Here is a 22,550-nt window from a genome sequence, read left to right on the forward strand (position 1 = left end):
GAGGTCCTCGATGACCTTTGCATTGTTGCCCCAGTGGATTGGCCTTAAGAACCTTGCACAATGCCTCGTGTGAAACTGACATGTCAGTCTTCTGCTAATGTCGAAAATATTTGTGGCATTCAGCCGCCGTTTAGATTTTTCCGTGATTTCCATGATCAGCTCATGCCTCAAATTACAGGATTAAATCACATACAAATACGCCTGGTATGCAAAGGTCGTCATAACATTCCTATTTTACTTCATAAATTCATATGCGCATGGTTTGATGAGCAGTTTCTCGGCAACTCTCCAAACTTAACTACTGCCGTTACATTGCAATTCAAACGGATCTATTAAGTCATATTGGTCAATTCAGGCTATGCCAGTATCGGCATGGAGCTGAATAATTAATTAATTTTGCGGGTTGAATCCAGCCTTCAAACTACAGACACGCTAATACCATCACGTACATCATCTATTATGGTTACATAAAATCTCATAACGCTTGATGACACTGTCGTAACACCGTCAGGAAGGACCGACGTGGAGACCCCCTCCCCTCCTCACCCCTCTGCCAGCACCGAACAAACTCGGTTGTCCGAGACAGAGGCTCTCTTTACACACGCGGTCATGGGACTCGAGCCTGTCGTACCGTCAGCCCGCTAATCTCCCGTAGCGCCATAGCCTCCGCGCGGGGAGCTGAGGTCAGCTGGGACCCGTGAGGGCTACCGCAGTCGGTGACCGGGTCACGACGGCGCGAGCTCTCGGTGCCGGTACCGGCCCGGCGGGCGGCCGCGCTGCCGTGCACGCCACAGTAAACCGTCATCGACCCGGCACTGGCGCTGTGTGTATTCGTTACCAGGTGAACTTCATGTCTTGAATAAGTGATGCCGTGCTGGCGAGCAGTAAGACCTCGTGTTTACTAATGGTTTAACCGTACTGAGCGGCGTTGCACGACATGGGGACGCTGGCCGCGTTGGTGCTGCCATCTACGGACGATACATGAAGGTGAGCCTTCGAATTGGCCCGTAGCGAGGCACATCAGGCTGCATCTCATGCCACTCTGGATCAAGGAGGCAGGCACCTCTCATCTCTCTCTCTATCTCGCCTCGCTCTCTCTCTGCTCTATCTCCTTCTACTATCTCTCGCCTATACTAGAGAAGAAGAGAGAGGCTCTTCCTCGAAAGGCTCTCTCCCCTCTCTCTTCTCCTCTCTCCTTCTCCTCTCTCTCTCTCCTCTCCCTCCTCCCTCTCTCTCTCTCTCTCCTCTCTCTCTCTCTCTCTCTCTCTTCTCTCTCTCTCTCTCTCTCTCTCTCTCTCTCTATTCTTCTCTCTCTCTCTCTCTCTCTCTCTCTCTCCTCTCTCTCTCTTCTCTCTCTCTCTCTCTCTCTCTTCTCTCTCTCTCTCTCCTCTCTCTCTCTATATCCTCTCTCTCTCTCTATCTCTTCTCTCTCTCCTCTCTCTCTCTCTCTCTCTCTCTCTCTCTCTCTCTCTCTCTCTTCTCTCTCCTCTCTCTCTCTCTCTCTCTCTCTCTCTCTCTTCTCTATCTCTCTCTCTTCTCTCTCTCTCTCTCTCTCTCTCTCTCTCTCTCTCTCTCTCTCTCTCTCTCTCTCTCTCTCTCTCTCTCTCTCTCTCTCTCCTCTTCTCTCTCTCTCTTCTCTCTTCTCTCTCTCTCTCTCTCTCTCTCTCCTCTCTCTCTCTCTTCTCTCTCTCCTCTCCTCTCTATCTCCTCTCTCTCTCTCTCTCTCTCTCTCTCTCTCTCTCTCTCTCTCTCTCTCTCTCTCTAACACATGCAGCAATCTCTCGCCTCCCATGTTTGTCACCCTCGCATCCCCTTTCCGTCCACATTTCACAATACCATAACACTATTATCAAATCTCACCGCTCCCTCGCCCGTTTTATTCATACGGAATCCTCCAGATGTATTAAGCTAAACGCAAACTGACGCGGAGAGGGCGGCAAAAACGACACAGCTTTGGCGCGCGACGCAGCGATAGATGGCGCGCCGAGACACGGAATCTCAATGAAGCGCACCAGTTGGCCGCGCCACAAATGAATTCGGCGCGGCCGGCGGCGACCATAACTCTCCGCTATCAGCCGGCACCGACTCAATTGTCGGCCGACTGTATGTCTCCCCGGGGTGAGGCCGCTAGATCAGGCGTCCCTAGCCCCGCTGGTCACACTGGTGCCGGCCAGCACGCGCGGGTGGTATCCGGACCGGCCAATCGTCCTCTCTACTTCAGTTCGCTTGGGTTACACCCTATCCACTTCCGGTGACACCGCCATGCTCCCTTGACTTCCGGTCTGGCTTCATAGGCTCGCTCGACTTCCGGTCACACGAGTTTTAGTCTTGACCACGCCGATCAGCACGGGCGGCTTCCCTTGAAGTTGGTTGTACTTCCGCGAAATACAGCCAAATGGCCAGTAATGACACCGGTTCGGCTCTTTTACGCCATGTCAAACAAGGGTGACAGCGTCGCTGAATGACGCTTCTCGAAAAGTACTAGAAACATTACGTCCCCCGTGTGCAGTGGCAGTGGCAGTCATGTTTTTGGACGGGGGACGTAATGAACGGGGCCGGGACAGCGCTATGCCCCATGTGGCAATGGACAGCGCTATTTTGGCCTCCTGCCGGCCAGGGACCAATGACGCCTTGGTTACTTCATCGGGACGACCGGTGAGGATTGTCGTTCACTCAGCATTAACGAGGACATCACGTGAGGTAGTGACGGATGGAATAATTGCTTGGATTGTCACCCTTGCCTAGCGTGCAAGGAAGTACACAAGGATTTGGGCGGTTCGTTTCTCCGCTCGTCGTCATGTTTTATTGAGTTCTAAGATGGTGGCCAGCCTTTGACCACGCAAGCGTATGCGCCCAAATGTTGCCCTAGGGACTTCTGGGATTCGAGCCGGGCGCTCCTCATTTCAAGCTTGGTATTCTACCACGGAGCAAGCCGGGAATACCACCGTAAGGGGCGTCGGGAGGACGGCATGCCTCTCTCGCCTTACACGTGACGGCCGTCTGCCCCGGCCGCCGTCTTCAAGCTGAGTCACGTGCCAGCGTCCCCGGCTCCCTGTCGCGTCCGACCTCCCCGGATCGGTCGGCACCTCCGTCGGCGCCCCGGCCCCGTGCCGGACTCACTGAGCCGATCGGCGCCTCCGTTGGCGCCCCGGCCCCGTGCCGCGTGCCGGGCCGGTCGAGCCGATCGGCGCCTCCGTTGGCGCCCCGGCCCCGTGCCGCGTGCCGGACCCACCGAGCCGATCGGCGCCTCCGTTGGCGCCCCGGCCCCGTGCCGCGTGCCGGGCCGGTCGAGCCGATCGGCGCCCCCGTTGGCGCTCCGGCCCCGTGCCGCGTGCCGGGCCGGCCGAGCCGATCGGCGCCTCCGTTGGCGCCCCGGCCCCGTGCCGCGTGCCGGGCCGGCCGGGCCGATCGGCGCCTCCGTTGGCGCCCCGGCCCCGTGCCGCGTGCCGGGCCGGCCGAGCCGATCGGCGCCTCCGTTGGCGCCCCGGCCGCGTGCCGCGTGCAGGGCCCGCCGAGCCGATCGGCGCTGCGGCCCCGCGATTGTTCCCGCCGGCCGCCACCATTGACTGCCGCTATCGGCCGGGCGCATGATTAAACTAATGCGACTGACGCGGCTGCGGCGGCGTCTGTGATCCTGGCCGGCCGCGGTCAGCCGCGCGCGCCCCATTGATTCGCCGTCAGCGCCGCGGCCCGGCCCGTGCTTTGGGCTGCAGCGCCGGAGCCCGGCCCCGGATGCGGAGGGCCGCCGACAATCGCGGGGATCTCCCCGCAGAGCAGGGGCGGCAGGGGTCGGGCACGCTGTGCTGCGTTCGTGCTGGTGTGTGGCATTGGCCTGATGGAAAAATTTGCACTATTGACGGGAGGATGAAACGACCCTAGCTCACACTGAGATTCACTTGTTGTCAATCCACTGTCAATTACATAAGTGGCTGGGCTACATGCCACCGTGAATGACATTTCACCAGCCTTCCCATTGGATTCAAATGGAGGTGGTAGCATGGAGCGGACAAGAAGACATGTGACACTTCTTGCTGCCGTGGCGGTGCGGCCTGCGAGACGAGTGCGGCGGCTCGTGTACTGCGGGTCAGTCTGCACGGCAGGGGCGCAGTGCCCGGTTGGCCGCGGGTGACTGAAGAACGCCGACCGACTCAGCACGCAATGTCCTCATGTTGCATTAGGCTACATTACATTAGACTGAACTTAGATCTTTGAGCATATCTTTGCAGCTGTTTGTGAGCTCGACACTTCTAGTCAAGTGCCCCTGGACGTCGCTGATATACACGCGCCAGCGTGCTGGGAACGGGGCTGCGGCCGAACGGGGTGTCACGGATGCGTCCGCCGGATCAGCGACGCAGAGCACTGCTCCCCTGTGTTGCAGCACTTGGTCGTGTTCGTTGGCTGCTCGAGCAGCAGCTGCGAGCAGAACGCGCACAATTCTGCTTCATTGCCGTCGCTGAAAAAACACCGTTCCGTCTGCCGCGAACACAGACTGATTTGCATCAGAAAATCGCGAAGTCTGCACGCCTTCGCCGGTAGTTTGGCATTGTGTCTCGGAGGGCTAGCCCTCCAGCACCCGGCGGTTCATGCTGTAAATGAGGAAACGAATCAGGGCTGCCATCCTTCTCCGGCATTAGAAACGGAATCTCCAGAGCACAGGCAATCTCACATGTAAATGAAGCAAACGAGAAAAATATGCAAAAGTAAACGCATCGCCACAATAACGGCCTGGGACAATCGCGGGATGGGGATTCGGGCTGCCAGATAGTGCCATTAAAATTAAAACCCGGAACAAATTCTGCATTTTATGGCGCGGACACGGCGCCGAGAAGGCCCGCAAAGCCAGGGTTACAAATTACCTCTGAAGGACTAATGTAAATAAGATGTGTTCTTGGAAATTGTCTCGTAAGTTGGACGACGGGATTATCCCAGAAGAAATGGTCGCAGGAGAATATCCCTCAAAGAAAAGACCCTCAAGTCCCGAAAGAATAAACGACTCTTGGGGTGAAGTCGGTTTCAAGCCCCATTAGCAAAAGACAACAATGGAAACACAGCCACCACGTTCACTTCTTTGTTGTACAAAGTATTCTCCGGGCCGCGCTCCTCACATCGGCGTTGAACATATTGCCATGTCGCGTCACTAATGCTCGACCAATGTGGCGTTAAGCGTTCCAATGCTCTCACGTTATTCTCCTGCTATCTGTAGCTGTGTTCTCCTGAGGACATATGTCATTGATCAGACAGAGCTGAAGAGCGCATAGAAATAAGTAATGTATGCGTAACAAGTGTAGCGTACAGCGTTGTATATGCTGTAGTGTTGTATATACAGCAGCATACGGTGGTGTATATGCAAAGTACCGTTTCTCATCGTGGGCGACTTTAACTTGCCTCTGATTTAGTGGCAGAGTAATGGCGACGAAGCTACACTACTCAGGCGCACTGTCGCAGTCGTCAAATTCGTAGACTCTGCTGCTGAGTGTGAAGCGGTGCAATCTGTAACGTCAGCAACGCGCGGGGAGAATATCCTGGACCTCGCCATCTCCTATGGCGGAGCTGCTGCATCCGAGGTCGGCGACTGCATTTTCAACTCAGACCACCGTATGGTGACGACTCAGCTTCTGTAAAATGTGGGCCGGCCCCTCGCCCTTCCCGATCTAAGGCTTATACTTATTAAGAGGCAGACTCCAACGGTCTGCGCCAGTGTTCTAGAATTGCCGACTCTGGGTGTAAAGCAACACCCTATGAGGAGGAATTTTTCACTCCTTTTCCCCCTATTTTATGTGAATTTTCACTCCTGCCTGACATTGTCTAATCGCACATGCCAAACGCCTCTTTCCCTTTATGAGGCTTTCAGATGTCATCCAAAGCCGAGCTCACTTGAAACCACCAAGCATACACGAGGCTCCGCAGAACCTGGACACCTATGACTATGTCCTGCCTCATCTACATCTGAATCATGTCTATGTATGCACAGAGCAAGAGCGCCAGGTACGTCCAAGCCCAAGAACCCCAGCGACCCCAGCCGCTTGCACGCATTAAGTTTAGTTTGTTTACAAAATGCAACACAATATGCAGCTGTGCGCCAAATGAAAGGTTTTCACGCATCCCCTATTTTTCTTTGGTCTCACCGCCACACCACGGAAGCAGAGCCTGGTGCAAACACAAGCAAGGGCTGGTAGAGAATTTTACCCCACGTACTTCTTTTTTCCCCGAGGAAACTTGACCACTAAATGCATCACTCCCAAAATGCATGACTGAAAAGTTCAAGAAATGTCTTTTAAATTATGCGTACAAGATGAATATCACCATTTGAGCACTTGTATTAACAGATTTTAAGTCAAATGAGCTGATAACAAAACTTTGCGAGAAAAGTACCAGTCTTTATATTTATTTAGCTACTTCCGTTTTTTATATCATACCAGTGTGAAACCACTTTATTCTTCCTTCCTTTTCGATCGCCTTTAGAGGTACCATCTGCTGCTTAAAATGTTGACCAATTTCTCTGCAAGATGCTCCAACTGCAAGCTTGTACGTATTTCATACATAAGTTGGATAAATTCACCAGCCGCCCAAACATGCTTGATATGCACCCAAGCATGAACAATTCACAGGGAATGGAGGAGACAATTTGAAACACGGAACTTATTTTTGCCGCCATTTTGCTCTCTTTAACCTTCGGTTAGCTGTTTTTTTTTTGTTCATGGCGGTGCTCAATAAGGACAAATCCAAGCTTTTCGAGTGTCTGAGTTACCAGGCTACCTGGCAAGGCTTAAAATAGCCTTGCCTAACGCTGCCTCTGTATGGCAGCATTAGAATATGCTGCCATACAGAGCCTTAGGACAGACCTGACGCAGCTAATACAGAAGTGTTTGAAGGCGAAATTCTGCCCTGTTGAGATGTTTAACATGCGCACCTCTTACTTGTTTCGCACTTTAATCTCGAAGGTTGGTGGGCATGATTGATACTTATATTTGGGGGGGGGGGGGTGACTCGGATGACTCTGTCTGCCAGCAGACCATGCAAAAGGTACTGAATTTTTGTTTTGGGGGAGCAGGAAGAAGCCGGTAAGGCTCCTGTGGACCAAGTGATTGCTTACCTTACCTGCTTTCAACACATGAGTGGTAACCAGAGTCAGCCATTTTTGGTTTTAATGCATCGAGTTTTGCCATAAGACAAATTATGATGTCACAAAGTATGCAATGGGCTTATTTTGTTCCATATTCTTGGTTGTTCGCCCCAAATTTCTTGAAGTGGTCCCTCATGGCTGCTTTAACCAGATGTTTTCTATAGTTGTCACGGTTCGCTGACTGGCAAATGACTGTACTGTGTATATGCACTATATTTTCAACACAGGGGTACTCGAAACTGCATAGCAATTATTGACGAGTTAAATATTGCTATATAACAAATAGCCAGACCACCCCATTTAAAAGGTAATACAACATCTCAAACTTTGTCATTAAATATGACTTAACAAGCCCAAATGCATGCATTTGCTGCAGCTGAAAAGGCAAGCACCAATACTGGCATGGTCATCTAAAAGTTATGCTATTTTTGGAGAAGAGAGATTGTTTTGTGGAGCATACCCATTATTACCCTTGATAAAGGCTAACCATGGCAATCAAAATAAGTTTTTCAAAGTGATGTAAAATGTTTTGATTTTTGTGTTGTCAACTTTGTCTGATGTCAACAAGCATGCACATATGAACTGAATAAAAATGCAGGTTGAAACCAGCCAAAAACTAGCTTTAAATATCATGTTTTTATCACAAGTGCTGCTGTCAACAGACAGGTGAGTTGAGATGATGTTCATCATGTGGTCTACTCTAAGTTAGGTTAAGTTGGTCAAGTGCATGGCAAGTGGCAATAGGAATTGTGCAAGAATCAGTAACTCACAACTGCTGCTGTGATACAAACAGGTTACACAGGATGAGATGATGTAAGGCCTCTTTAGGTAAGGCATAGGCTACTTTCATGGAAACAAGCCTTGGTATTTTGTAAGAAGCGGTGACAAAATGTTTGTTTTCCCTGACCCCACCTTAACAGAAACCAGAAGTATGTCTATTGCGTTTGACTTGGTGATGGGCTGATGTGTACGAGTCCAATGTTTTTTTTGTTTGAGTGTTTTATGCTTGTTGAATTTTCTGTTGTTATATTGTTATTGAATTCATTTGCTTTGTTTTGTTTTAAAAGTGCTGTGGAAGGGAATTCAAAAGTGCAGCACCAAATTATTGGTGTTAGTAATTTGTTATGCTCATAGTGCTGTCATGAAATTACTATGCTTTAACACGCGCCCGGTTGGCCGGCTAGATACCCTTCGCTCGGGTGTGGGAGGTCAATTTGAACCCCCTTTGAGATCTCGGGAACTGAGAAAGCTAGAGGCACCAAATTTACAGGTTGTCTTGATCTATACGTGAACTCACTTAGGTTAAGGTTCCAGCTTCCTAGGTCATGACCTTCAGGTCGAATGAGGTCAAATAAGGTCAAATTCCAGGTTGGTCTCCAAAGCGCCCCCAGAACCTAGGCAACTGTCTCTAAGAAAAAGGTTACAAGCCCATTTGAGGTCACTGACCTTGTTTGGCCCTTTGAAGGTCACGGTGACCAAAGTGATACAAGACTGCTCTGTGTTTTCATTTGAATAAGCGACAAAGATTACGCTGGGCAGTATGTTCCTAAAACAAAAGGTTCGACCCGGGTCGTCTTAGGTCAATGGCCTGTCCTGACCTCTAAGAAGTCAACTGAAAATGTATAATGCGGTTCCTGCTGTTAAGAAATTCGAAATGAGCACCGGAAATTATCCCATACAGCAACCCTTAGAGTAATAAATCAGGTTGGTTTTGACCTTGGTCTGACCATCATACCTGACCTTAGGTCAGCGTAATTTGTTCATTCAATATTTGCGGTGCCTAAGAAAGCATCTCAGATATGTATGCCTTCGTCAAACACTTCGTTGTTGTATCAGATTGAACGGTTCCCTAGAAATTGCCTTCGCTGAAACCATGGGCTGACTTTGACCTGTCATAGGTCAGCGACGTTAGAGAGCACAGCTAAAATTGGTATGTCAAACGATCTGCTATGCAATTTTCTACAGCTATGCAAAATGCGGTGCGGCTGCGCCGGGCCGTTCAAAAACCATTCGGGAAAAGCCCTTGGGGGTCAATTTGCCCCCCCCCCCCTCCCCCACCCGAGCGCGTGTTAATGTATTCTGTTTCACTTTAATGGCCTAAGATGTTACAAAACGAAATAGTTTTGTCAGGTTTCTGATATTACGTCCATGCCAACTTGAAATAAATGTGTTTGTTTGCTGACGCATCAGTCACGAGGTCATAAGTTCGGTCTTCTGTGAATGAATTTTTTCACTCCCGCACGGTCTTTTTGGGATGGAATTTTTCACTCCCACCCTAGTTCAAAAGCGATTCTAGCTCCCTGGTATGCGCACTGCTCTCAGGCTCATTGCTTGGCGTATTCTAAATGATTTAAGTGTTGATGATGCTGTCCACCTGTTCCATGATTTGCGCTCGGCGACACGGCAGAATTCATATCTGTTGTTGAGCTCCGAAAGAAATTTCTTCCATGGTTTGACCGGTCCGTTTGAGACTTGCTGCGTGACAAGGACGTAAGAAAGCGCTTCCGGCCGCCGAAAATATTGCTAGGCACCGTATGCTACAGACAACTTCAAAACAGCAGCCAATGCGAAGTGTCGCGAGTATTTGTTTGGTCTAGTACGAGGCTTTAAGGACAACCCCAAACGTAATTGGTCCTTTGTTAAGTCCTTGAAGTCATCAGCGCACGTATCTCCCGTTCTTGAGTGCGATGGCAATGTGTACAAGGGTGATGAGGAGCGTGCCAACTGTCTGAATATGCGTCTTGCTCGTAGGTTATGCGACCCTAACGTTTGTATTTTACCTGACACACCTTTGCTCGATGCGCCTGGATTAGAAAGCTTTACCGTGCCACATGACCGTGTAGCACACTTGTTAGGCGACCTCAGTGCGCAGAAGGCCTGCGGTACCGACGGGCTCAGTACCCAGATTCTCAGAGAATGTGCCGGGGGGCTAGCTGCTCCATTTTAAATAATATGTAAGTTTTCTCTAAATTCTGGCGTCTTCCCCGCCATTTGGAAGCAAGCAATTGTGATACCGGTGCACAAGAAAGAGTCCAAAAGGCTGCCTGAAAATTACAGCCCCGTATCTTTGCTCCCTATCTGCTCAAAGATGCTCGAGAAAGTTGGGACCGAAAGCCTATTGCAGTTTGTCTGTCCGCCTTTCCCTCATCGCAGCACGGATTCCTTCAAAGCGCTCTTGCATCACAAACCTTTCATGTTTTCTTGAACACTGCTGGATATCTATCTCAAAATGTAAACAAACATGCAATCTACACCGACTACTCTTCAGCATTCACCAGTGTGAATCACCTTCCCCTGCTACACAAGGTTCGCTATTCTTTTTGCATCACTGGGCGTGCGTACAGCTGGCTGGAGTCGTACTTGAGCAACCATTCACAGCGTGTAGTGCTGAACGGCAAGCAGTCTGACTGGATTCCAGTGCGATCTGGTGTTCCGGAAGGCAGCATCCTGGGACCGTTGCTGTTCGCCTGTTCTCTGGCTGATGTTCCTGACCAAACTGAGAGTGAGTGCCTTATGTACGCTGATGATGTGAAAGTTTCTCACCGAAACGATAACGTAGCAGATTGTCTTACACTTCAGGCGGATTTTGATCGCCTCTGTGAATGGTCCAAAAACTGGGGACTGAAATCGAACCCAGCTAGGTGCGATATCATCTTATTCACCCTCCGCACGTCACCTGTTCACTACTCATACGCAGTAGACGGTCACCGCTTGGATAGCTGCGCGATCTCGGCGTCTTCCTGGACACTAAACTCACCTTTGCCAGTCACGTAGATTCAATTGTCTCAAAAGCAAACAGGATGCTGGACCTTCTCATGCGAAGCGTGCAAATGCCGCCGTGCCCTCGTCAAGCGCCGTTCAATCGTAAAGTTTAGCTTTGTGCCTTAAACGCTCATGTGAGATCATTGATAAAGTATAGTAGCGTTATTTGGAGCGGTGCTGCCGTTTCCCATCTCACCCGGTTCGAAGGACTACAACACCGCTTTCTCATGTGGTTGTGTTCGAGTAGCCAGTCCCGGTATCCTCCACTGGGTTATGAGCATCTTCTCGCTTTCTTCAGAACAGCACCTACCAAGGCACACTTTGCTCAGTCTGACATCTAATTTGTATACAATGGGTATCAACATGGGCTTGACTACGCTCAGCTGACATCGCTGTTCATTCCAGCTACATCCGTTCGGCGTTCCCGGCATATCTGCAGTTTCCACGAGCCATTGGCAAGGGTCAACACTGTTAAAAATGGGTTTGTCGCACGACTACCCGCTGTTCGCAGCTACTTTTTGCAGCATTCTCCCTCGACTGACTTTTTCATCCAACAAAATCATTCCGATCTTATTTGTTTAGGTTCGCCGGCACGCGTGGAACATTCCCTTGATGACTTGATGCGCAACTGTGTGTAATGTGTGTGTGTGTGTGTGTGTGTAATGTGTGTGTGTGTGTGTGTGTGTGTGTGTGTGTGTGTGTGTGTGTGTGTGTGTGTGTGTGTGTGTGTGTGTGTGTGTGTGTGTGTATGTGTGTGTGTGTTTGGTAAGGTTTTTTGCTGGTGCGTTTGTCATATATCTATTGTTTTTAAAACTCGACTGCTTCCGTAATTGGGCTTTGACATGTGGAATGATTATGTCCTAGATAAACAAATAACAATATATATATATATATATATATATATATATATATATATATATATGGGTAACCATATACAACAGAAAAGAAAGCCGGCGCAACTCAAAAGGCATTGCCATGCTGGGCCGCTTCGTCCACCTACCTCCTGGTTTTTTTATCTCATCAAATCTGACCAGCTACATCGCTAACACTCGGTGACGCTCATATTCCCTTGGCATGGCCTTCATGCACAGCTGATAATAGACAATGCATGAGAAGAAAATATATTGTTACGCCATAAAAATCACTCGACAACGATTACTAAAGCCATGCGCAACAGAAGCAAGAAGCACCAAAACAGTTCGCCTGTTTTTCTACACACTGGAGTAGCATAAACTGAAAGCAATCTTAACCCCATTTTCATATGGTGCGGTTGACGCCGGTACCCTTGCATTCTGTTCTCCTCATCAAACTGCTTCAGCTCAGGTGCTACGAATTAGTTGGCAACGGCTGGGATTTATGCATCCAGAGAAGTCAGTCACATACGACAGTTTCTCAAGGACGGCTCAAGCCTCCAAGCCAAATTTGTCGCAAGCACGTGAGAGCGAATTGCTTATCAGGGGCATGCATTGGTGTTTTTTTCCTATTACCGAGGAACCGTGTTCCGCGGGATCTGATTTCCTTTTATTTGCCACGCCTATTGAACATAGGACCAAAATAGGCGTGGTTCAAGAAAACGCAAGAACTCCGTGCAGATTTGACGTTGGTTTGGGTACGGAATTCAGCATGTCTGTTCATCTCACAGCTTTTTGCTCACTGTTAGTTGTGGGTCATGGTTTCGATGCTAAATGAACACGTATTGCCGAGGTGGATAAAGAAGGAGCTATAAGCGGATACTGGTTGAGGTATCAGGAAAACCGTACCCCCGATTTGATTTGTGGCCCTTCGGCCATTCAACAAAAGTAGACTTGCGATGAACAAAAACATGGGAGAAGAGTTCAGTTGTAACAGTTGGTAACCGTAACAACGCCTTATCAAACATAGATTTCCCCCACAAGCTGCTTGTATCCCCACCCGCAACACTCCCGTAATATTCAAGGGCAGGTGCAGGATAACGTATCACGATATGAGCGGGAGAAGAGAAGCTCTTATGTGCATCACAACACTTGGCCAAATCCATCACGCATGAATGTAGCTTGCAAGATCTGATATTTGTAGCTCATTGAAAAAGCAATGAAAATCTGCCTGTGCGTCCTTAAACCTGGCGGAGACTCCGTATCGTAAAAAGGAGAAGCTCAGGTGATGTCAATCCACTGTTTGGATGACACGTTAACCCCGGCTTTATCGAAAATTTTGCCCTCCTGAGTGCGCTACTGAAGCTTTCTAAATTTTCCAGTTAACAACAACTTGGTAAGGCAGCAAGCTACCTTGAGAATTGGCCGTTTACATTGGTCTAGCAAACTTTCAGACATTGGAGCCGAACTGACACCCACATGATGATAATGTACCTGATTTGAGTACGAAATTTGATGCTTTGGTGACTTCATCCCACTGTGTGTATAATGTAAGTTGTTAATTGCGTTTGCGAGGAACGTTATACATATAGACCAGACAGAATTAACAGCCTCATTCCTTGAAGGACAGCCAGGAGAACGAACAGATAGCTCTCTTGATAGTTCGGCTACATGCCCTTATCGAAAAAAGTGTCGATGTAACTTCAAATCGTAAATTTAAACTCAAAACCAAAGGCAATTTCAAATTTTTTTCTGATATTCGTTTCGATAAAGACATGTAGCCGAAATATAAATATATCTATCTGTCCACTCTCCTTGTCATTCAACGATAAATAAGTCTATTCATACTGTCTTATCAATGCGTAGAACGCTCCAAGACGGCGCAAGCCAAAAACTTGTCAATAGATTGGTTGTTAGTAAATGAAGTTGAAATTTGGAAAATTATAAGAACTTCATAAGGCACACAGGCAACCAGGTTTCAACATCACTACCAATTAGATACAGCCGACTCAGAACAGCAGACGGATGCTTCTCAGTATTCGTTTCATGTAGCATAGCTGTGCTTCATCTCGGAGCTGTCCCAATTCACGCCTACGAGATTGCATAAGTTACTTTCGGTTTCAACCGCCTCTCGTCACACCGCTATCTCTTGGCTTCACTCCCCGCCGACACTTACCGCTCCTCAACCTGTCAGAAAGGCGGAGCAAGGGATGACGACGTGATCTCGGCACATCCAGTCGGATGCAATCTCTGCAGACCCGTCACTGGGCCCGCATCTGGATGCGACGAGTTTGGTTTCGGCGGTTCCGCACGTCAAACATAGCTTACAGTCTAAGCGTCTCGACCGCGCCTCCCAGCTGCTTATTTACATGAAGTCGTTCTTTGCAGACTTAACATGATGAGCCCTTAAGGCCAGTGATGACAAAAGAAGCCTTTCCGAACTACCTCATATGCACATTATCATAAAAACCTCGTGTAAAGCTTCCAGGTGGAATTCTGATGAACCACTTTGCATTTATAGATGGGGTTTGCATTATGTCATGCTAATGGCGCCAGCCTAAACAAAAGAAACCACATCGTTGAACGGTATCCCAAATATCTTTATATCAAGAGACTTGAATTACAAAAACTACATTACGGCAAAGGTTACTGAAGCCCCACCTGTTACCTGAAGATGAAATCAAGATAATTCAGGAGGGGACAGTTGCAATGAAATACAAAGACTGAAGAACGTGCGATGAATGGTCCTTACGCGGAGGCAGATCCAAAGGATGGTGGCTGCTCGCACACCTCCCCTCACGAGCTTCGAAGACACTACCGGCGGCGCGGAAATACGTCATGTAATATCTAAGCACCGAGCGTTTACCTGATGGTGTCCTTTCATTCTACACCCATCAAGAGTCACACTCAGGCCCTGGAAAAAAGCACCACAATCCATTCAAAAATGGGACACCGCGATGTTTCAGCTACCCTGGAACTCACGCAAGCGACAGGGTCATTCGCGACGCATTGTCTGACAGCAGGAATAGGACCAACGAAACAGGGGCGGAAACAGGGACGTTACTGGTAACCCGTTTCATAGACCCTGCCCTGCTCTCCATACATGCACATTTCCTGACAGCTAGTCATTCATTGATAGATGCGTGACAACAGCATGGGGCCTGTGATGACGCGCTGCGTGTCGCGCCCGACTGCTGGCTTGATATATTAAGTGCCAACTTGCTCATTGTTCAGTTATATCCTAGTGCAGAAAAAGCATTCGGTTTCATCACAGGCGGCTGATGGCTGGCTGCCTGCGGTATGGTTCAGCGGCTGGTGGACGAGGGCTGGGGCTGGTCTCTGTTAGCTCCTAGGTAGTGGACGAGGGCTGGGGATAACTCCTGGGTGGTGCACGGGGACCGGGGATGGTACCTGCTAGTCCTTGGTCCCTGGTTGAGGATGGTCCCTGTTATTTCCTGGACGGTGAACGGGGGCTGAGGATGGTCTTTGTTAGTTTCTCGGTGGTGGACGGGGCTGGGGTTAGCTCCTGGGCAGTGGACAGGGGCTGGGGCTGCTCCCTGTTAGCTCCTGGGCGGTGGACGGTGGCTGGGGATAGTTCCTGTTAGTCCCTGGGCAGTGACGGGTGCTGAAGATGGTCTTTGTTAGTTCCTGGGCGGTGGACGGGGCTGGGGTTGCTCCCTGTTGGCTCCTAGGCGGTGGACAGGGGCTGGGGTTGCTCCCTGTTAGCCCCTGGGTGGTGGACGAGCGGTGGGGTGGCACAGCTGTACCCTGTGCGACATGTCCCTACAGGGGAGCTGGCATGGCGACCGCTGACGGTCAGCTGTTCGAAAGAGCTGTCCGCACTAACTGAGCTGAGAATCGCTGACGTACCAGTTCTGGCGTGACCCTTCCCAATTAACTCGGAATGAGCACCAGAAACTATCCCATACAGCAAGCCCTAGAGTAACAACACAGGTTGGTTTTGACCTTGGTGCGACTTTCATACCTGACATTTGGTCAATGTAATTTGCTCGCTCAACTGCTGTGTTGCCTAAGGAAGCATCTCAGAGATGCATGGCTTCGTCTAACACTCCGTTGTTGGATCAAATTGAAGGATTCCCTAGAAATTGCCTTCGCTGAGACCATGACCTGACTTTGACCTGCCATAGGTCAGCGACCTTACGAAGCACATCTAAATTTTTGATGTCAAACGATCCGCTATTTAATTGTCAACAGTATGCAAAACTTGGCGCGGCTACATCGCGCCGTTCGGAAGACATTCCGGAAAAATATTCGCCCCCCCCCCCTCACCCGAGCGCGCGTTAAGACAATGGAATGATCCTCTGCCAGTCAGATCCTCCAGCACCGAACGCTGGGTCTTCCAACACAATGCCAGCACGGGTCCGCTGGGCTGAACTGAAGTCTATGGTCCAATTATTGCACCACCTGTTGCGATCAGGAATGTTGTTGCGTCAGTGAGAGTTTCTGCGTCGATTCGGCGCCAGTTGCACGGGTCAGAAAGCCTCCCGTGTCAGGGAGGACATCAATGTGGTGTGATGTATCCCTCTCAGGTCTTCTTGATCGACCAGGGTACCCTGCCCTCTGTCGTCAGGATAGAAGTCGGAAGATACCCCGTGGTGGAACGGAATGGCACTTCAGCCCTTGATTGGGAGCAACATGTGTTCCTTAATGTTCTACTGAAGGGGACCCTTAAAGAGAAAGAAATAGAACACCTCATAAGTGTTCGAAAGGGTGGATCGAATTAAGTTTAAAAACGAACAAGTCAATCCCATGCTTGCTTGAGAAAGAATCAATGATCCCGGATGTCTTTCAAAGTCAGTTCACACCGTTCAGATGTAAAACGGGCCGCATCATTTTTCAACTTTGAGGAGGGGCAGATTAACAGTTAGAGCAGCACAAACAATAGAGATTCTACCTTTACTATTCCAGTTCCACCACTAGATTTCATCACCACTTCACGGCGCTGTTAAGGCCAATCCGTTCTGATCATCAATCTAAAAATCACATCCGTGAAATATTTGTTTGGACTATCTTCCGAACGTACCATCTGACGTTTTGAAGCGTCAAAGGAACTCCTTTCAGATGCGTCACCATTTTTGCCCACCCGTTGGTAATGGATTCATGTTAGCCGCGGCCGAGCGGCCGTTGGAGACAGCAGCCCCTAGCGTCGACCTTTTTGTTTCAAATAGTTTGTGAGTGAACATGTTCAAAACTACGATGCATAATTTTGATCACTGATCGATTCTGACTGAACGTGGAACATTTCCAGACAAAGATGGCTTGGCTATGTTCAGGCATATTGTTGACCCATTTCGACCTACAATCTTGATTCTTGGAGTGCTTAATATATCTGAAGAACCAGACAAAAATTTAACGAAGCACTCGAGTTCTACCTGCTCAGCAAAAGTCCACTGGATCATTGTAAAATTGGGAGCGCCGGCGATTTGCTTCATGCAATCGTTTAACCCACTATTGTAACGCACTATATATATATTAACACACTATAATCATTTAACAAACTATTTCTTGCTTTATTGACTACAAGGCTCAAGCAGAATTAATCTGACTGTAGCTTCTAGCTTCTATTCCGGTTAAAGAAAAAATGAAAAATATCGAGTAAAAACACGCTCTCATCAACAAATGGGCTATATCTGTTTTGTTTTTTTTTGGAGGGGAGGGCCTTTAATGATCATGAAGCCCTTTCTCAACTCTGTGCGCCCCCTCCTCCCTTGCCAAGTCTCTGGGTGCGCGCTTGCTCGGCAGGCACCTTACCGTTTTTGCCCAGGGACTCCGCATTCCAAGGCCACCTTTCCATTCGCTGCAAGTTGGAGCAGGGTAGCCGCCCAGTTTGCGGCAAATGGCTCACCTGGCATTAACTTCTGGCTTGTTTTCCAGATAAGAAAGAAAAAAATGGAAAAAATATCCAAGCTCTCAAATATCCACGCTCTTATTGACAACTGGCATAGCATATCTTGTCCAACGTGATGAATAGATACCGACATTTAGAACTGGAAGACCTTCGAAGGAGCAGAATGCATGCATAACCCCATAATCGTTCCACCCATTACCATCTTGAATTTCCACCAAAGCTAAGATCCCAGTTCCACAGCCTGTCCTATTCGCCGAAACCTTAGAAAAACTAGTTAATTTTCTAAAAACGCAAGGTGCCACCAAATGTCCACATAATGATCTGGGCAAAAAGTCTCCAGCGACTTGTAAACAAATATACGCTGGTCTTCGAAGAGAGGAAAACAAAAACATTTTGTCTACGAATAGCTGCCCTCCAGTGACATCTTTAAAGTAAGCAATGCCGTCAAAGTTATGAAATATTGTTGCATCTACAGAAAAACTCCATGAAAGCAAGCAGTCACAAAAAAATAATTTCCAGAAGCTCTCATTACAGTGTATAAAGCCTGCAGGGTGCAACTTGCCAGTCTTAACGAATGCTTCATTAACGTTATATGTTGAAAAGATGTTTTCATGCAGAAACGCACACAAATACAGATAATAAAAAATAAATAGATCATACCGAACAAAAGCCTTTATTGCAAACGTGTCGAAAAATAGCAACAACCGTAGCAACGGAAACTGTACTGTGTAAGTGCCCTGAAGTCATGATGCAGAATGCAACTTCTTCAGATTTTGATAAACCAAGTCTACGCCACCTTTCTTCAGTCTTCGCCACCATCTTTTTTTGGTTTCAACCACTTTTGCGCAGTTGATACGTTAGGAACTGCTAACTGTATGGACAAGTGAGAAAAGCTGTGACAATGAGGGACTCACAGTTTTCCATACATTTCATAAATGATGGATATTACGTAGGTTGTTAATTGCATTTGCGATAAATATTGTTCACATGCGTAAGACAGTAGTAATAGCCTTCTTCCTCGGACAAAAATCAGGAGTTTATCTAAACGAGTATCAGAAGTGAATGCACAGTCATTCATTCAGACTATTCATTTCAGTCAACTACTCGGTCAATTATTCATTCAGAAGGACATTAAATTCCTCTTTTCGTTTCAGTTACATGTTGTCGAAATGTCAATGAATCTATATCACCATTCTCCTGGTTTGTCTACTGATGCATGTTGATTACTATTTGTGAGATGCGGTTTTTTGTGTGGAAGACAAAAAAGGTTGAGTGCATTATACCCTAACCATAACAACCAAATGCAGTTTACAGCTGTATTTATGCAAAGTACCGACCTAACCGCTGCTCAATGTTATCAGGCTATGATTTGGAAAAGTTGGGTGTCTATTCTTGAATTTTCCAGTGAGACATTTTGTTACAGCTGTTCAGTTTGTGCAACCTTGTTTTCTGACGTGTCACGTCTGTTATGGGCATTCTGTGACTGGAGCTATTTTTTTAAAAAATATGCTTGCTTAATTTTTTGTTTAGCGGCAATCTCCGATTTTAGGATGATTTCTTAAATTAAGTGATGGCAGAGAACGCATAGTTTTGTATGAAAAAGTTTTTAATCTACAAAAACCGGCCAAAATCTGGCCATAGCCCAGCCAAAAGCCCACGGGTTCTTACGGGTCAGAAATTGGCGTTTGGCGGGCTAAAAAGTTCCTTCTCTAGTCCAGATCCATCCGGCCCGGTCCTTCTCGACTAGTTCAGATTCAATTTGTCCACCAATGCTCTTTTTTCCAAATTTATTATTCCAATCCGACAATGCAATCCCTTTCAGGCTTACCAGAAAAAGTTGGTGAAACGAATGTGTGCCAATGGGCTTCTACATTTGACACTTAAAAATATCAGCAGCATATTTGCATAAAAAATACATTCACATTCCGGTACAAATCCTTTCTCAAAGTCAATTCGTTATGTTTAAGGAACTGTTCCACATTTGTATAAAATTTTGTGTCGAAATTGACATCGTCATGGCTATTTCCTGCTTCTCTGCACCTTATAGCGACGCCATTTTAAGGCCTTTAAACTCACTTTAAACATGTGAGGTGTGAATATGTAAATATATATATATATATATATATATATATATATATATATATATATATATGTGTGTGTATATATATATATATGGATATATATCTGGGTATATAAATGTATATATATGCTTGCTATGTATGCACATACATACGTTTTATGTATATATACTTATGTCTTGAATTATATGATGCAATATAAGATATGATACACGATACATAATGTGTTGGCCTGGCACATAAATGCTGGTGTTGAAAGCCTGATGTCCATGAAAGTGGGAAAAACAAATGCAGCATTGATATTTATGTGAATTTAAATGTGATGCATTGATGCCTTACCAACAGAGGCGCGGTAGTATAGCTTTGCCACCATTCATCATATAGGACGATCTATGATCTAGGTTTGTTTGTGACCCCCAATAATGCGCGGACCTGGAGGTTGCGGGCATTGCTTCAGGAGCTCATTGGCTGCTGTTGGTGAAATATACATATGTCTGTGACTTCCGTATGCGGATAGAGGCTATATATATATATATATATATATATATATATATATATATGTATATATATATGTTTTGGTGGCATATTATCAGCATTTGCGGGTATTGTTGGGAAAAATATCAGAAATATGAAACACTGGAAAAGCATGGTGAATTTTTTCATCATGAATAATTGCAGAGTCATGGTTAGAGGCTATTTTTTGCCCGGCTAGGAATCTTATGCTCATAATGCACGAATACCGGAGCAATACTCGAGGGAAATAGATGAGCATTAGGGCACTAACGGAAGAGTATATGGATACTGTTTCAGACCAATACTTCAAACATTTCCAACTAGAATCGTCTCGGTTTACAGTGTGACATGTTTCAATCCGTCCCGCAGATGAGTCCGCTATTCGTGAATTTAGCCAGGGCTCAATTTAACCGTGTGTTCTGCCTGCTGCGGGTTTTCTTCTAAAACGTGTGAGGCGTTTTAGCGCATTTATGATATTTTCAGCACAAGAGCTTGAGATAATTTTGCAAACTTCCTCTCTTGACCCCAGCACAGGCAAGACCAGCCTGCGTCGGCGAGGGAGTTCCCGTCTTCATAAATTACGCTTTTTGCCCCGTCGCAGCGCGCATGGTCTGCCGAGGGGTGGCGTGGTACATGGGTGCAGTGTGTGGCGTTACAACCCGCAGACCGAGGCCTAAACCACAACTGAAACCACCAAAGCCGTGGCATAAAGCTGCTCCAGTGATTTATTTACAACCACGTATTCACACACACCGCTTGAAACGGGCCTGCAAACCGCACGTCCAACGACTAGAAACGGTCTCAACAAATTGCACGCAACAACAAACCATTCGCTACCCCGGCCCGCCCAGACGCGGACGCCGCGGGACGTCCATCCACACAGACCGTGAGGAGACAGCGCGTGACATCGCAGGTACCAGGTGAGGTTCCGCGCAATCGTTGATACGGATGTGGCGGCCTTGGTGACGCGACGATCTGACCCAGACCATAGTCATTCACGGAGGCATGACCAGCGTGCGCCTCCCGCGTCCGCCACCGCTGCGGCTCGGGAACCAATGCCAACCGGAGCCAGCCAAACTCGGTTGCTGGCTTCGGCGCGCCCGCGCTCTTTACTCATCTGAAGCACATTTGATCGAAATTAAAGAGTGAGGACGAGAAAAACCATCGGGACGTTTTGAAGGACCCAGCAGGATAGAGGAAACCCGATGTGCCAATCCCAATTACAATCAACGTCACACCTAAGCCATAAATGCTTTTATACCTATGCAAACAAAGCCCTTTTCCGAGCCATTAGTTTGCCTAGTATCACTCACAGTGTAAGTGTAAACGGAAAATATTAGCTTCAACCTGCAGCCTACACCTCTAAAACATGGATATTGGTAAACGATGTCAAGAGCATCTCACGCAGTCGACGCATGGGGAAGCTCGGCTTTTCCTAATCACGATATGGCTTGATTTCTTTAGACCCGTCGAATCTCTGATGTGTGTGACATGACTGGCAGTGGATCTTCTAAACATTTAAAGGTGGGGAAAGCGATTTGAATCTAGTTTCTTTGCATCCAACGTCTCAGAGTAAAATAATCTTAAACTCTGGAGGGGGGGGGGGGGGGGGGGGTTCGTTGACATTGCTCCTTGTTCTTCCGTCAGATGGCCCGGTAACCAGATTTCAGTCAAAAATGACGCCATGATGAACATGGCTATGCATGTAACATCACAGATGTATCGTTCGACGCAATATTTACCACGACTTACAAAATCAAACTCAATGGATTTGCGCCCAAGCTCCCATCAAATCGAGCTCAGTGAAGATCGCCTTCATATTCGTACATCATAACAATAACTTTCTTCGGCGCTTTTTCGGAAGAGATCATCGGTTGGTGATGGAATGCCGGAATTGTGGAAGAACAACATATCTCTCCGCAGCAGGCCGCAACAGACACAGCGAGAGAAACAAGCCATTTTTCCTGAGCCTGCGGTGGTATGTAAGCTGTGTGTGAGATCTGTAGTCGATGAATCCACTGAGGAGTTGAGAGTGAGAGACAAGCACGACATTTACGACGTTTCTGTCCATGCGACGCCACGGGAATAATGATAAATTTGCTAAGGGTGGAATGAGGGATAGGTCAACCTGTTCCTTAAATCCGCCGCTACTGCGTGAGAGGTGTGATATGGACATCGCACTTATCATCAAAGAGATTTCCTTTCCCTTTTTAAGCTTTCCACGTACGTGCACTGCTTGTCACCGCTGTCGCATATGCTTATGGTTCCGCCTCCATCTTACTGCAATTAGCACCGATTCTGTCAACCCCAACGCCAGTCAAGCTCGGATTTCACACACGCGGCCACTCGTGACA

The 22,550-nt window shown here is 47.8% G+C and overlaps 1 protein-coding gene across 1 annotated transcript in view; it reads right to left on the reverse strand.

Moving 5' to 3' along the window:
* Positions 1-22,550, reverse strand: part of LOC119108152 (LIM domain only protein 3) — a 63,770-nt gene that overhangs the window by 2,311 nt on the left and 38,909 nt on the right. The window lies entirely within an intron of this gene.

Source organism: Pollicipes pollicipes, unplaced genomic scaffold (assembly GCF_011947565.3).
Source record: "Pollicipes pollicipes isolate AB1234 unplaced genomic scaffold, Ppol_2.1 Scaffold_6686;HRSCAF=7923_pilon_pilon_pilon, whole genome shotgun sequence".
Lineage (NCBI taxonomy): Eukaryota > Metazoa > Arthropoda > Thecostraca > Pollicipedomorpha > Pollicipedidae > Pollicipes > Pollicipes pollicipes.